The sequence below is a fragment of the Canis aureus genome, chromosome 3 (genome assembly GCF_053574225.1).
Source record: "Canis aureus isolate CA01 chromosome 3, VMU_Caureus_v.1.0, whole genome shotgun sequence".
NCBI classification, from domain to species: Eukaryota; Metazoa; Chordata; class Mammalia; order Carnivora; family Canidae; genus Canis; species Canis aureus.
Genome location: NC_135613.1, coordinates 59,697,631 through 59,712,627, shown reverse-complemented (window position 1 = coordinate 59,712,627; position 14,997 = coordinate 59,697,631). Strand labels below are relative to the sequence as shown.

The 14,997-nt window shown below is 40.6% G+C and overlaps 1 protein-coding gene and 1 pseudogene across 12 annotated transcripts in view; one reads left to right on the top strand and one right to left on the bottom strand.

Annotated features, from left to right (window-relative positions):
• Nucleotides 1-14,997, bottom strand: part of YAP1 (Yes1 associated transcriptional regulator) — a 105,670-nt gene that overhangs the window by 79,131 nt on the left and 11,542 nt on the right. The window lies entirely within an intron of this gene.
• Nucleotides 1,145-1,382, top strand: LOC144305471 (thymosin beta-10 pseudogene; annotated as a pseudogene).

Genomic DNA, 14,997 nt, shown 5'->3' with positions numbered 1-14,997 from the left:
TCTTTCTCTTAAATTTAATCAAGTTTTTTTTTTTTAACTTTAACTCCAGAGAAGTTAACATGTTAACATACTATGTGGTATTAGCTCCAGGTGTACAACAGTAACTCACAATCGTGTACACGATTCAGCGCTCAGCACAGTCCACGTGCTCTTCACCCCTGTCCTGTATCCCCTGCCTGCCTCCCCTCTGGTGACCGTGTTCTCTAGAGTTAACAGTCCACGTTTTTTGGTCTCTTTTGTTGTTCATTTGGAGTTTTTAAAATTCTACATATGAATGAGATCAAATGAATTTGTCTTCTCTAATTTATTTCCCTTAGGATAATACCCTCTAGCTCCATCCATGTTATCGCAAATGGCAAGATCTCATTCTTCCTGATGGCTGAGTAACTGTTCCAGTATATGTACAACCACCTTTTTTCTATCTACTCACTAGTCGATGCACACTTGGGCTATTTCCATAATTTGGCTACTGTAGATGGAGACTGCTATCAACACTGGAGTGTATCTACCTTTTCGAATTATGGTTTTCATATTCTTTGGGTAAATACCCAGTAATGGAATTACTAGGTCATAAGGTCATTCTATTAGCCATTTTCTGAGGAACCCTCATACTGTTCTCCACAGTGGCTGCACCAGTCTGCAATCCTACCAACGGTGTATAAGCTTTCCCCTTTCTCCACATCCTTGCCAATATTTATTATTTCGTATAGGAAATTATCTTATTTCTTTATATTGTCAGAATACAGACTAAAATTTCTATCTAAAGATGACTACTGGGGGCAGCCCCGGTGGCGCAGCAGTTTAGCGCGGCCTGCAGCCCAGGGCGTGATCCTGGAGACCCTGGATCGAGTCCCACGTCAGGCTCTCTGCATGGAGCCTGCTTCTCCCTCTGCCTGTGTCTCTGCCTCTCTCTCTCTTTTTGTGTGTGTGTGTGTGTGTCTCTATGAATAAATAAAATCTTAAAAAAAAATAAAGATGACTACTGGGAATGTTCTAGTACTTTACAAATCCTCATGGAGCTGTGATGAAGATTACATGAGAAAAGCAGCTTAAAGTACATGGCATAGGTCTCTTGCTGCAGCTACGCGAGTGGGAGCACCAGGCAGCAGGCTTGCAACAGAATTCCTCGGATCGCTCTAAGAAAATGGCAGACGGACCAGACATGGGGGAAATCGCCAGCTTTGATAAGGCCAAACTAAAGAAAATGGAGACACAGAAGAATGCCCTGCCAAACAGAGACCATTGAGCAGGAGAAGCGGAGTGAGATTTCCTAAGAATCTAGAGGATTCCCCACCCCCATCATCTTTGAGACACCCCAGTCATGATGTGGAGGAAGAAGAGCCATCTGCAAGATGGACACGAGCAACAGGCTGCACTGTGAACCTGGGTACTCCGTGCCGAGGCTACTGGCCTTGCAGGTCTCTGAGAGGACCCCCCCCCCAATCGGATTGCCAAATTCTCTGGTTTGCTCTGGGATATTATAGCAAATTATTTGCATGATTAATGAAAATAAAACACACCTCGTGGCAAAAAAAAAAAGCACATGGCATAATGCCTGGCTAAATATTTATTTATATTTTAGTCCAGAATAATGGGTAAGAACATGGACTCTGGCGCCAGACTGGCAAAGCTGCCTGGCCACGTCACGTGTTAGCTACAGGATCTTGGTGGAAGTGTGCCTTAGTTTTGCATCAATAAAATGGGGATAACAGAGTCACTGTGAGGATTCAGTTACTCCATATGAAGGACTTAAACCAGTGCCTGGCACATAATAAACACTCAACAAATGCTAGTCATTACTGTTTTCACTGTGGACTGATTTTAGAATAAATCATGCCCTTGGGGCACTGGATGGCTCAGTGGGTGAGCATTTGACTCCTGGTTTTGACTCCCCCTGAGTGGACATGTGCACGCTTTCTCTAATACAAATGGATAAATCTTAAAAAAAAACAAAACAAAACAAAAAAAAACCACAGAAGTTGAGATGGGGAGGTTTAAATACTGTCAATACAAGAAAGAATTTGTTCCAGTATCTGAGCCTTAAATGACTAAAATAAAAAATGGGGAGGTGTTGAGGGGAGCTCCTCAGGTAAGCAGCCCTGAGGGTGGACATACACTCACTGGGGGTGCGTGCAGGAGAGCAAGGAGGCGGTAAGCAGAATCAAGGCTAGACAGGAGACCTGGGGCCAGGCCAGTGGTTCCACTGACTTGTACACTGCCAATTTAAACCAAGCAAATTAATTCCTTGATATAACTGATTCAACTAAGTCAACCTAAGCAAATTTCTATTAAGTGACCGATCTCAACTACTCAGGTAAGAGGGCTTGTCTTCTGTATCTCTCTGGTGAACCATGGTTTTGCAACCACATTTGTCCTGAAAGACTCCAAAATATTCAGGCATCAAAACACTGCAAATTTTGAAAGGCATAAAGAACAAGATGAATAAGCAAAGGAGTAGAAAAAGTAGAAATACATAAAAGGCAGCTTGGATGTGAGAGCAAGAATCCCGAATTTATGAAGTATTACTCATCTCATCCAATACTTGCAGGCCCGTGAAATTGTGTTTTGATCGTAAACAGTTCAAACTGACAGGACTTTTTACAAATACTTCACGCTGCCCAGATGAACCCACTTCTCCCCATTTCCCACCAACCTTTCTGTGCCTTCTTTGTTTTCTCAGTTCAGTATTCACAGTTTCTAGGGGTGAAAAGACTTCAATGGAACATTTACCACACGGTTTCTTTTCAAGTTGATTAGGGTTAACATTAACACAAATACTTCTCTCTGCACCTGGAGACAGCTTCTGTGGGGTGAGGACAGGGACAGGTCTTCAGTACCACTGCTACTGGTCCTCTAGAACTCTCCCAAACTCTTTTTTTTTTTTTTTTTTTTTTTTTTTTTTTTTTAAAAATTTTTTTTTTTAATTTTATTTATTTATGATAGTCACATAGAGAGAGAGAGAGAGAGAAGCAGAGACATAGGCAGAGGGAGAAGCAGGCTCCATGCACCGGGAGCCTGACGTGGGATTCGATCCGGGGTTTCCAGGATCGCGCCCTGGGCCAAAGGCAGGCGCCAAACCACTGCGCCACCCAGGGATCCCTCTCCCAAACTCTTGAAGAAATGCTGCACATCTTCCCTCTGCTCCCTACAAACAGTTGCCTGTCGACTCACAAGACATACAAAACCAACCAGTGTATCTGGGATTCTGACCAATTATTGGAGAACATCAAAAGCATGGAGTTGAACTCCAATCATTAAGCAGAATACTACTATTCTTAGGAAACAGCAGGGTTTGGTTCAGTTGGCAACACTCCTGGCCTCTGGATCAAGAGGTCACAGTCTCACATTTCACACAAGAACTCCAGTTTACAACCCATGCTAACACTCCTGCAGAATAATTCAAGAGGCATTAAATGACAGTCCCATTAAAAACCAAGTATCTAGCAAAACTTCAAACCTTGAAAGACAAGGTGGAAACAAACTGGACATACTAATTCTTCTTTTAAACAAAAGCCCATGTGCTTAGAAATAGGCAAGAGAAAGAAAGAGGGAGAGTGAGTGACTAGGTTTTGGCCAAATGTAGGATAAATGAATTAAATTTCATAACAACATTGGCATTTGCTTTTAAACACTGCCCTGGTTCCAAAAAAGAATAGAGCAACATGTGCAATAAAGATTTCATTAAAAATAAGCTCTGGTGTCTAAATATTTCTATTAAATAATTTAGCTTTATACTAGGGTGGTGGGCTAAAAATATAGGACAAGTTTTTGCAGAAATCAGAGGCCATATCAAGAGACTTCATGTAGACAATCCACAAGCACACAACTCAGACAGGGTGGCACCAAGTGATTAACAGCCCTTTACAAAAATAGATAAATAATGTTGCAATACACATGCTCTCACTTGAAACACTAGGCTGAATTCTTGAAAGCAGAAGCTTATTCTGTACTTTAAAAAATCAGTAAATCTCCTTTAAAATTGACACAACAGGTTACTTAACACCAGAGTTCCTAAAATGTCAATAGGTAAATTTCCTTAGATAAAACTATTTTTTCCCTACTTAAAATGATACAATGAAGTATTTTCCTCCCATGGAAATAATTCAGCCCTAGGATCGTTAAAAACTCTTATCACTTAAACTAATTTTGGGCATAGCTGAGAAAAAAGTCTATGTGTAGTATAAATAAATTTTTATAATGCCACGAATTTTCAGTTTTCATTTTAACTGGGCTTGTCGGTATTATTTTCAGTGTTCAAACAGCTTTAGTTATGCCTCTTGATCACAGGTCTGGAGCCAGAAGGCACCTAGGAGGTCACCCTGTCTCTTGCACACTGGACTGCTAATGCTGGAATGCCCTCTAGCAGAAACCTGCCAGGCTACCCATTTGCTGAAGTCTTCTCTGCATGTCTTTATGATGAAGGCATTTTACCTCAACCAGGTACTATGAACAAAATCATTTCCTATTGCTTGACTTTCCCAGAAGTGGGCAATCCCAAGTAGGATAGACCCACGGAGAAAGTTATCATAAATGAGAGTCAATTTGAATTAGCTACTTAGTTATTTTATTAGAGGAGAGCACCAGGAGCCTAGGTGAAATCCTTACCACACTCTAATCCAATGTACAAGCACTGACATGTCGTTTGTTGGACTAAAACACTGATTTTCAGATAAAGCAAGAGGTCTATGCAACCTCTTCTCCGCTAGTGCCTATAGTACATGATCTCCTCTTAACAATAAACCAAGCCAGGTAATAAAGGACAACATATATGGCCCTTTTACAGTTTATGCAGTACTCTCACACATGTTATGACCTACATATATAAAATAATAAAGGGAACTCAGATCAAGCAGCAGTTAGGGGTGGTGGCAGGAGAGGAGGAAGTGCTGGCTGAACTTCCAATTGTGCAACATGAAAATCCACCCATTTCAGAGCTTGACGCATGTGTTTAAGAATATGAAAGAATATGCAAATATATGTGAAATCTAAAAATTATTTTCAATTCATTCAATTATTTGATAAGGGGATGAACAAATCAGAATCACCCAAGAAGCTTTCATAAGAGGAAGTAATTCATCCTTACTGGCATCATTTCTTCTAAAGAACATGATAAATTAAAAGCATCCTGGTGTGTGCTTATAAGGCAAACTCAACATCTCTTTCTCTAGGCAAAAATAAATAAATAAAGCATCCTATTTTAGTTCAACAAGTGTTCATTAATCCCCATATGAGTACTCAATATTGAATGAGCCTCTAGTGTAGATTTCAGTCTACAAAAAAAAAAAATTGTTGTATGACAAAAACAAAGAAACTTTATGATCATACACAGCCATAGATTTAAAAGAAATAGCTGTGCTATGGATTGACACAGGCCAGGGGGGGTGAATCTGTACATGTCCTCACCTCTTCAAGGAAGATCTGCCACATATAAAACTGATCACACCGACACCTATGAAACCATACGGAAGATTAAGATGAGGCATGGTCAGTGTTCTCATTAAGTATTCCCACAGTCCGTATCCAAGACTCTTTAAAGCAGTAAAAGCAGTAATATCAAAGATGGAATATAAAACAAACTTTATATGCTCAAAAGGAAGCTTCTTTATATGTTTTCTCTCAAATTAAAGCTTAATAGAAATCACTTTCTACTCACAGAACAGTAATCTTCCTCCAACTCCTGAAATGAATAAAGCACCTAAATACCATCAGCAATTTGTACGACTGCCAACAAGTGTAAAGGAAAATTCTAAGTTACATTTGACAATTAAAACAGTCCGGAAAAAAAAAAAAAAAAAAAAAAGTCCAAAATTAGGGGCACCTGGGTGACTCAGTGGTTGAGTGTCTGTCTTTGGCTAAGGTCGTGATCCCAGAGTCCTGGGATCAAGTCCCATATTGGGCTCCCTACAGGGAGCCTGCTTCTCCCTCTGCCTATGTCTCTACCTCTCTCTCTGTGTCTCTCATGAATAAATAAGTACATAAAATCTTAAAAAAAAAAAAAAAGTTTGAAATTAAATTAAAACAGACTGTAAAGAGATCCCAAAAGATATGGAAGATGTGTGGCACTGGCATGCCATGGTCCCGAGAGTGGCTAACATCTCTCCCCTCAGGAAGCTGTTAAGAAGCTCTCTTTTGGCTCTCAGAGATGACGACAGAGCTCGGTTTGTGGGCTATTGTGGGCTAACAGAGAAGATACCATTAAAACTGTAGTTTAAATTTCCAATCCTTGTTTCTAGAATCTTTTTTACAGTTGCATAGATAATAAGCAATTAATCCCACGTCAGTATTTTCTCAAGCAGAACCAGTATTTAAATTCAGTTTGCACTCTTATTGAAGTATACGCCAAAACTCATGGATTTTTCATCTGAAACAGGGTGAAAGATCAGCCCCATCTTTAACTTCTTCATCCCTAAATATCAATTCCTTCGTAAATCCTACCTAAATCCCTTCAAGTCAACGTTTGAGTTTTACTTTCCCCTTCCTTTCCACCATTGTTAAGTCACAATAAGAAAAATCCCTCCTCTAAAAATATTCATCCTGTTGCCCAAGTTACTGTTTCTGCTTGTTAGTGGTTATTTACATAGTAAACCTAGTATACTTTACACTAAATGGCGAACATCATAAACACAACTCCACATTTCTGAAAATACCTAATTTGATATTTATATAAAGACCTGGGAAGTAAATGAATTTCCTCATTGATTTTCACAGAATTTGAGATGATGCAGTGCAATCCACTCATCACACAGTCTAGGGAAGTAAGGCTCTTGGAGGCAAGAGAGACACCATCAGCCTACCTGTCAGCCACATTACTGCACATTCACTAATACCCCAGTCCCCATGCTAGTGCCTGAACCACACCTAGCCACACTCAGAACTGGAAAGGACCTTGCCATATGCGGGGGTGGGGGGTGGGGTGGGGGGTGGAGCATTCGGGCAATTGAAATTCAATAGGGACAAGTTTTTTAAGCTAAATGTAAAATTTTACTAAAATCACATATTGTAAAGCTACTAAACCACAAACAGAGCAAAGCCAACAAAAGGATTCACTACTCAGTGTCAAATAAAACCCTATCCAAGATCCTTCTAAACAACAAAAGACCAAACTGCCCCACAAACCTCTAGCACTGCAATCTCCTCTTTCTCAGGGTTACCAACATAGAGTACTGAGGGGGTGGTTCAGCCAAGCAGACACCTGCCCATGCTAACCACTCCCACATAATGTGCCTCCTGACTGAGGACAGGGACCATGAGGCTCTTGCTTGGTTGGTTCCTAGCTCTGAGCTGAAGTTTTCAGAAGGTAGCACAACAGAGGAAAATAACTCCATATTTCTGAAATGACTGAGAAAGACATTTAAAAGCAATTCTTAGCATTTTTTGGTGAGCAGCTAATATGGGCTGGCACTATGCAGAGCATGAGAGGTCCAGGAAGTCTGTACATAGGCCTGACTCCCAATGCAGCAAGGCCCAAGGGAAGCCAGGAAAGGGGACTTTAAGGCAGTCTTGGGGCCAGGAAAATCTGGGAAGGCACTCTAGAGGGATGTGTATGTCATTTCAATAGTTCCTGGAAAGGGGAGGTGGTGAGGAAATCCAAAAAGCAGTACCCAAAAGCCACCATATCAGAAATACAAAAATGTCCAAAATCTCAGCTTCCATTAAAAACTAAGAAATTTTGAGGCACCTGGGTGGCTCAGTTGGTGAAGTGTCCGCCTTCAGCTCAGGTCATGATCTCAGGGCTGCATCAGGCTTCCTGCTCAGTGGGGAGTCGGCCTCGCCCTCTGCCCCTCCCCTCACTCATGCTTTCTTTTAAATATAAAATCTAAAAAAAAAAGGCAAAACAAAAAACAAAACAAAACAAAAACCTAAGAAATTTCTCTGAATTGTAATTGCCACAGTTAAACTATTTCACACAATCTAACTGTGGAACTCAAGGAGATTAATTCAGAGATCAGGGTGCATTTTGAACAGGCCTCGTGATGTGGGGGACGTCCTACAATAAGTAGCACTGCTGTCTTCCTCCTCCAGAGTCTGTGCTGATGGCGCCACAGGTTGTTTTGTGTCTTGGGTGGGAGGAGGAGAGAGCTGCCAACACAGTAAGTTAGGAAATATTTACCTCTGACAGACAATGCCCATAACTAGAAAACCATTTCAAATAGCCTATGTTATTAGGGCAACAAATGTTAACACTTTCAAAGAATTTGAATTAAACACAGATTTCAATTCTTGTAACATAAATTCTGATTTCATGGATTGGTGCTTTCTCTAAATTAAAATTACAGGTTATTACTAAAAAACATTTTTTTTCATTTAAAATTTTCCTGAAATTGAATGCAGAACAGTGGCAACGTGGATTTCTTTAATGAAGGGGGAATGCTGTGGAAAAATGCCTGAATTTTTTACAGAAAAGCTCCCAAGTTTTAAAAGTTTAATACCACAGAGTAATAAGGTTGTAAAATTCACAGATTAGAAGTATCCTGTTGAAGAAAACTGCTATTAATTTTATCCTGAGCAGAATGAAGCTTACTTCATTATTATTGCTATTCTCTAAGCAAATATAAGGTCCAACAACATTTGGATAGCCCAATTTCATACAATGATGACAAAAACCACAGATGAAACTGTTTTATTTTCTACTGCTATTAAAAAAAACCCAAAAGGGGCACCTGGGTGGCTCTGTCAGTGAAGTGTCTGCCTTGGGCTCAGGTAATGGTCTCAGGGTCCTGGGATCAATCAAGTCCCACGGTGGGCTTCCTGCTCAGCGGGGAGTCTGCTTCTCCCTCTGCCCTCCCCTCTTTCCTGCTCTCTCTAAATAAATGTATAAAATCTTAAAAAAAAAAAAAAAACAAAAACCAAAACTATGGAGAAATAAATGACATTTCCATAAGTAAGCAATGAAGTTACATAAAATCCAAAAATCATCTCCTCTCAAACACAGACACCAGTTCTAAAGGATACATAAAATTGGAATTCCTTTAACAGACAACTCTCAATATCTGTTTGTTTGAGCTGAAGCAAAACTGCTGAACAAGTTTTGCATTTGCTAGGATGACACGATTTTTTTTAAAGGATTTTATTCATTTATTTATTCATTTATTCACGAGAGACAGAGAAAGAGAGAGAGAGAGAGAGGCAGAGGGAGAAGCAGGCTCCATGCAGGGAGCCTGACGTGGGACTCGATCCCAGGTCTCCAGGATCAGGCCCTGGGCTGAAGGCAGTGCTAAACCACTGAGCCACCCGGGCTACCAGGATGACACGATCTTAAGCAAGTACAGGGAGTGGGGGTTGGGAGAGCACTGTATTCCTAGATACTGAACATTCCTGCAAACCCAACAGCTAGCTTATGGTAGAGCTGTTTGCACCCGAAGCAGACCTGAGCTCCTGCTCCACTGCAGGCCAGAGGGCGGGGGCTGCAGAGCCTGCTGGCAGAATCCAGGCAGTGCTCAGCAGCTTTGCTGTGAGGGCTTCAGATTGCAGCCTGAGAAAATGCTCCATAAATAGCAGCTCTATTTTCCTGTAAAGCCTCCTCACAGACCTAATACAGCTTCACTACCAAAAATGGAGGGGGTCACCATAGACGTTTTCTCTTTTTTTCCAAGTCCAGAGAACACAGGGATATCCTGCTAACCATGTTACTCATTTTGAGAGTATGATTCACAGGGCTAAAATCTGATTCACTGTTTAAATTCAACCTTTAGATAACATAAATTACAATGGACCAAATCCATTTTTGTAATGACTCCATTTCACAAAGACAAAAAGAACTGCTGTTTTTATAGAGCTTCAGAGAAAAAGACGTCTGCTTGGTTCTGAAATTAAATGCAGGAGTATGTGTTTACTCCCTGCCTGTTTAGCAGTGCTCAGGTGGCTCATTTATACGCGGCCAAGAGCTGAGGACAGGTGGGGACAGGTGTGTGCACCATGGCCACAGGAAGCAACCACACAGCAGGCCAACAGCAGTGCTTGGACGCACCTCCTGGGTGGACGCCCCTCCTGGGTTCACGCACCTCCTGGGTTCCGGAGCAAACGTGACTTGGTAACTCAGACAACTCACCAGGTGGTAAAGTAACAAAAACACAACAAGTAAAGTCAAATCTATTGGCAATAGCAACGAAGATTTTTCTCAATTCAGTGGAACTCAAGTAGGGAGAGAATGCAGCACAATAGTTAAATCGAGCACCTGAAGTCCAGGCTCCTCTCTGCTGCAGCTTCCCGGGTGGGGCTGTGCCTATGTTATTCCAAAGCTAAACAATTGAAATTGAGATAGTTTTTTGACAAAATACAACAGGCAAGTTTTAGAGGGTGATTCAAATTAGACATTAATTGGAATTCACAATCTTAAACAGAAACTCTCAAGTGTAACCAAAAAGCCCATATTCTGTCTAACCCACTGAATGGTTTCAAAATAACCTGGCTGATTGGATGGCATCCTAAGAGGTAACACCTATCAACTTATATTACATTATTCACATAAAACAAGACTTTACTTAACAGTGGTTAAACCGTTCCCCAGTGAGATTATGTTCCACCCTGAGTGTTTTTTTGGCCCCAGATGGTAATTCACTTACCCTGAACATTGCTTTTTAAAACTTCTCATCCACGTGTGGACAAACACATGGGCACAGTATTTTGCAGTTCCGCCCATCAAGGAGCACACTGCTTCTCAAGCCCCTGAAGTCTGGACTGACCCAGTTGGAGCTTAGACCAACACAATACAGGGGAACCCTACCCCTCACCCTCTCAGGAGCTCCCACCAATATGAAGGAGACCTCTAAGCACACAGCAGGAGGGCTGCCAGGTACAAGCCAAACCAACATACCTCAAAGTGCACCTTGTGGGCACCTGGGAGAATCCCAGGGTCCTGTGTCAGCCCCCAGCTGAAATGCTTCTGCCCTGGCAGCCCAGCTCACTCAGACAGCCTAGCTCACTTAGCCTGCATGCAGTCAACGACCTGCACATGCTTTCCTGTGCGAGCGGAGATTTGAACGGCAGAGCCGCTGCTGCTGTGGACTATAGTCACTTCTCAATCACCAGCATTCCAGAACTACCAACTGACTCCCGGAGCCACAGTAAACTCAGGAGTTTAAGAATTCAGAATGCTCTGCCCTCAAAAATTTTTATTAATAAATTTAAAATCCAAAGAGTTTAAATTTATTTGTTATAAATAAATTAAAAATCCTAGTGTTTTAGAAGACAAGGCACCTTGGTGGCTCAGTTGGTGGAGTGTCTGCCTTCGGCTCAGGTCATGATCTCAGGGTCCTGGGATCAAGTCCCATGTGGGGCTCCCTGCTTCTCCCTCTGCCCCTCCCCGCTTGTGTACCCTAACTCAAATAAATAAATTCTTAAAAAAAAAAAAGAGACAAAACTTAGTTTCCACAGTAACTTATAGTGATAAGTAGAATATTAGATTTGTTTTACAATTTATTTTAATAAAGTTAATGATAAGCACTCAAATATTTATCTGGTTTTGGCAATGTAAAATAGACTAAACCATCTAATTCTGCCTGTGTAAAATGAATTCTACGGTTTAATTAGAAAAGTTCTGCAAATCTCTGGAAGTAAGTTTTGGCGATCAGCAGGTTTCCAATGAAACTTTAATAAAAACCTGTGGGCCTCTGGCTGGCTCAGTTGGTAGAACATTCAACTCTTGATCTTGCTCAGGGTTCTGAGTTCAGGCCCCACATGGAATGTAAAGATGCCCTAAGTAAGTAGAACTTCTAAAATAATAAATAAAAATTTTTAATTTCTTACACCATGTTTTACTATTCTATTTGTACAGTATATGAAAAGGGTCTATATTCACTTCCCATAATGCTAATAAAGTTTATCTGGTCAACACATGAACAGTAAGCTACACTGAAACAGTGCCAGAAAAACAAAAGAAACCCTTTCAACTAGCATTTCCTATTTACTCTCAAAAAATAGCAACAAAAGAAATCTTAAAAGAGGCTGCAACATCAAAATAAACTTTCAAAATGCTTATAGGATATAATGGCATTCAACAATGTTTCTATAATAGGTGGTCTTCACTTTTAAACATTTTTTTTCCAAGCGGTGAATAAAACCAAACCATTAAACAGTTTTTCAAGTGTTATGATACTGGAATTGGTTTTTTTAAATGCCCGTCAGGGTATAGATTTAACCACAGTTAATAGGTTCATTTTGATGAAGGAAGCGAGTCTCTTAAAGACACAAATGTCATTCAAGAGAAGGGCAAACAGTTTAGAGGCTCCTAGGAAGCATGTGTGCAGCTCTGCCTCACTCCCCCTCGCCCAGCTCCACAAGCAGAGTACAGACGCTAACTGCATTCCTCCGATCCAAGGGAGGAGATCCTGTACAGGGTACCATTGCCACCACCTTGTTCCTTCTCCCCTGGGCTCTCACAGTCCTCTTCTCCTCTCTGGTATCACTTTTCAACAACACAGGTGTATTCCTTCATCTAATTCTACGCAAATATATTCATTTTCTGTGGAACAAACTTGTAATCATGTAAAGTATTCATCTACACCCAGAAAACATGCAATATTTTTTAGTAGTCCTAGTCTGAATTTAAGAACAATCTCAAACTTATAAAGTTAACCTCAGAATACAAAAAGCAAATACTTAAGCATCTTTTTAGGATGGAGTTGACCAGCAGCAGTAATTAGGCAGGGATACGGGCATTAATCAGGCTGCCCATCCACCAATGGACTCTGAAATAAATGAGCAGTTCGAGGGATGTCATGTCAATAGAGCAAGAACAAAGAGGGCCACACCTATCTTTAGTGACCTTATGCTGACCTTATATTGAGTGAGCCTCAGCAGGTTCTCCAGTGACAGACTCAGCAACGAAAAGGCAAACAAGATGACTTGCAAGAAACGGGAGTCCTGAGACCCATACAGTCCTGACTGACTTATGAATGTCATATGACTGATGTATGAATTTGGTCCCAACTCTAAAGAGTGGGACCCATAAACCCATGAGTGTTTATGAAGTCAAGAGACCTCTTGATCTACTGAATCAAAGAAACCCCTACATCTACATCTACTGAATCAAAGAAAACAAGAAGAGGAGGAAGAAAGACAGTCACCCACATCAATTCGAGTGACCCAACACACACCATCCAGAACCAATGGATCTTTTCTGAGAACACTCTCCCTGTGTTTGGGGAAGTGGATGAGTCGTGCCGTGAAAATTCTTCCCTATAGCGTGATGGACATTAACTGGAAACTCATACACAGGTGCACAAAGGGCACGCTTCGTCTTCAAAGAGAGGACAATGATCTTAATTTTACTTATCACTGTCCACTGTCAACCGTAAGAGATTTATACCAGTCACACCCTCCAGCTGGGAGGGGTTAAAAGCGATCCTATTACATCATCTGGAGCCCATCCAAAGTACACAATTTCAGAAACATAACCTGTATCAGTCTGAACATGTGTAGAGAAAAACAGAAACATCTGTATTTTGGCCAAATCTCCCCCCACAGGGCTTTTTTTTTTAAGGAAAAAAAAAAAGTTATGCAGGAGGGTTCAGTACATTTTAACTGTAACCCCCATAACTGGTAAGGATTAGTTCCAGGGAGGGCTCAGAAATCTCCATTTATTTAGCTCATTTCTAACCTTAGCATTTGGCTACTTTTAATATACTTCCTTACTCTACATATTTAACTAAGATATATTGATTCTGTTCCATTCTTCTGCACCATACATTTTAATACCTTTTACAATCCAGAATTATTTACTTTTTTGTTACATTTCACACTGTTCTCTCATGACCAGAGTGCTTTGGTCTGGTTTTATATTGATCACTGTGATTTTATGTGGGTTTTTTAAAAGGTTTTCTTCCTCTTCTTCCACAGAAGATTTCCATATATAACTGCTTTTTATCTAATGAGGAAGATGTTCCTGAAAAAGTCGATCTGGAGAAATTCAATGACATCAGTGATGGAAGAGTTTAACACATCTGTCACTACTACTGGTGAATCCATTTAAAACTAAACCCAGTTTTCATGAAATTCTAACTACTTATCTCTCCATTGTTGCATCACAGGTAGAAAGTATTCTGTGTTATTTTATGACATTTGCAATAGCCTCCTAAACAACGAGCACTTGCCAGGGAAAGCAACTACCAAAACTAAAATAAAACCAAGTTATATATCCCTGGGGGCTAACCTACATAAGTACACCAATAATACTTCATCAATTTAGATATGCACAAATATTTTCATTATCCTAATACCAACTACACTGATGCAAACCACACAGAAGAAGACACAAAATAATGTTGTAAGGCTATTTTACCTTACAGTCATGTTTACCAAAGAACTTGAAAATGACGTACGAACAGGAGTATCTCCATGGTCAAGTACAGGAATAGAAAGAGGTCTCCCATGCTTCTGTCCCTGGGCGTTATTTCAGAATCTGAGCCTTCTGAACAAAATGCATACAATGCCCAATGCCAGCTACCCTGTTGTCAAAGTATGCAGTTCTCCCTCTAGGAAAATCTAACACATGAAGACTTAAACTAGCAAAACTGTCACTAAAGGGGACAAATGTAATTGTGTTCATCATTGTCTAGTAAAAGCATTTTACTATAAGGGCACCTGAATGGCTTGGTCAGTTGAGAGTCTGACTCTTGGTTTCGGCTCAGGCCATGATCTCAGGATCCTGGGCTAGAGCCCCACATTGGGCTCCCTGCTCAGTGAGGAGTCTGCTTCTCCCTGCACCTTTCCCCCTGCTTGGGCACAAGTTCTCTCTCTCAAATAAAGACATAAAATCTTAAAAAAAGAAAAAAAGAAAAAAAAAAGAAACAACCACCCATTATGTCAACCATACTCAGAAAAAAAACAAAAAACAACACCACACCCACTATAACATCCTCTGAGAGACAGTCTATCACTATATCCATGAAATAAGAATGGCGAAAGAAAGAAAGAAAGAAAGAAAGAAAGAAAGAAAGAAAGAAAGAAAGAAAGAAAGAAAGAAAGAAAGAAAGAAAATTAAAAAGAACAAAGGAATAA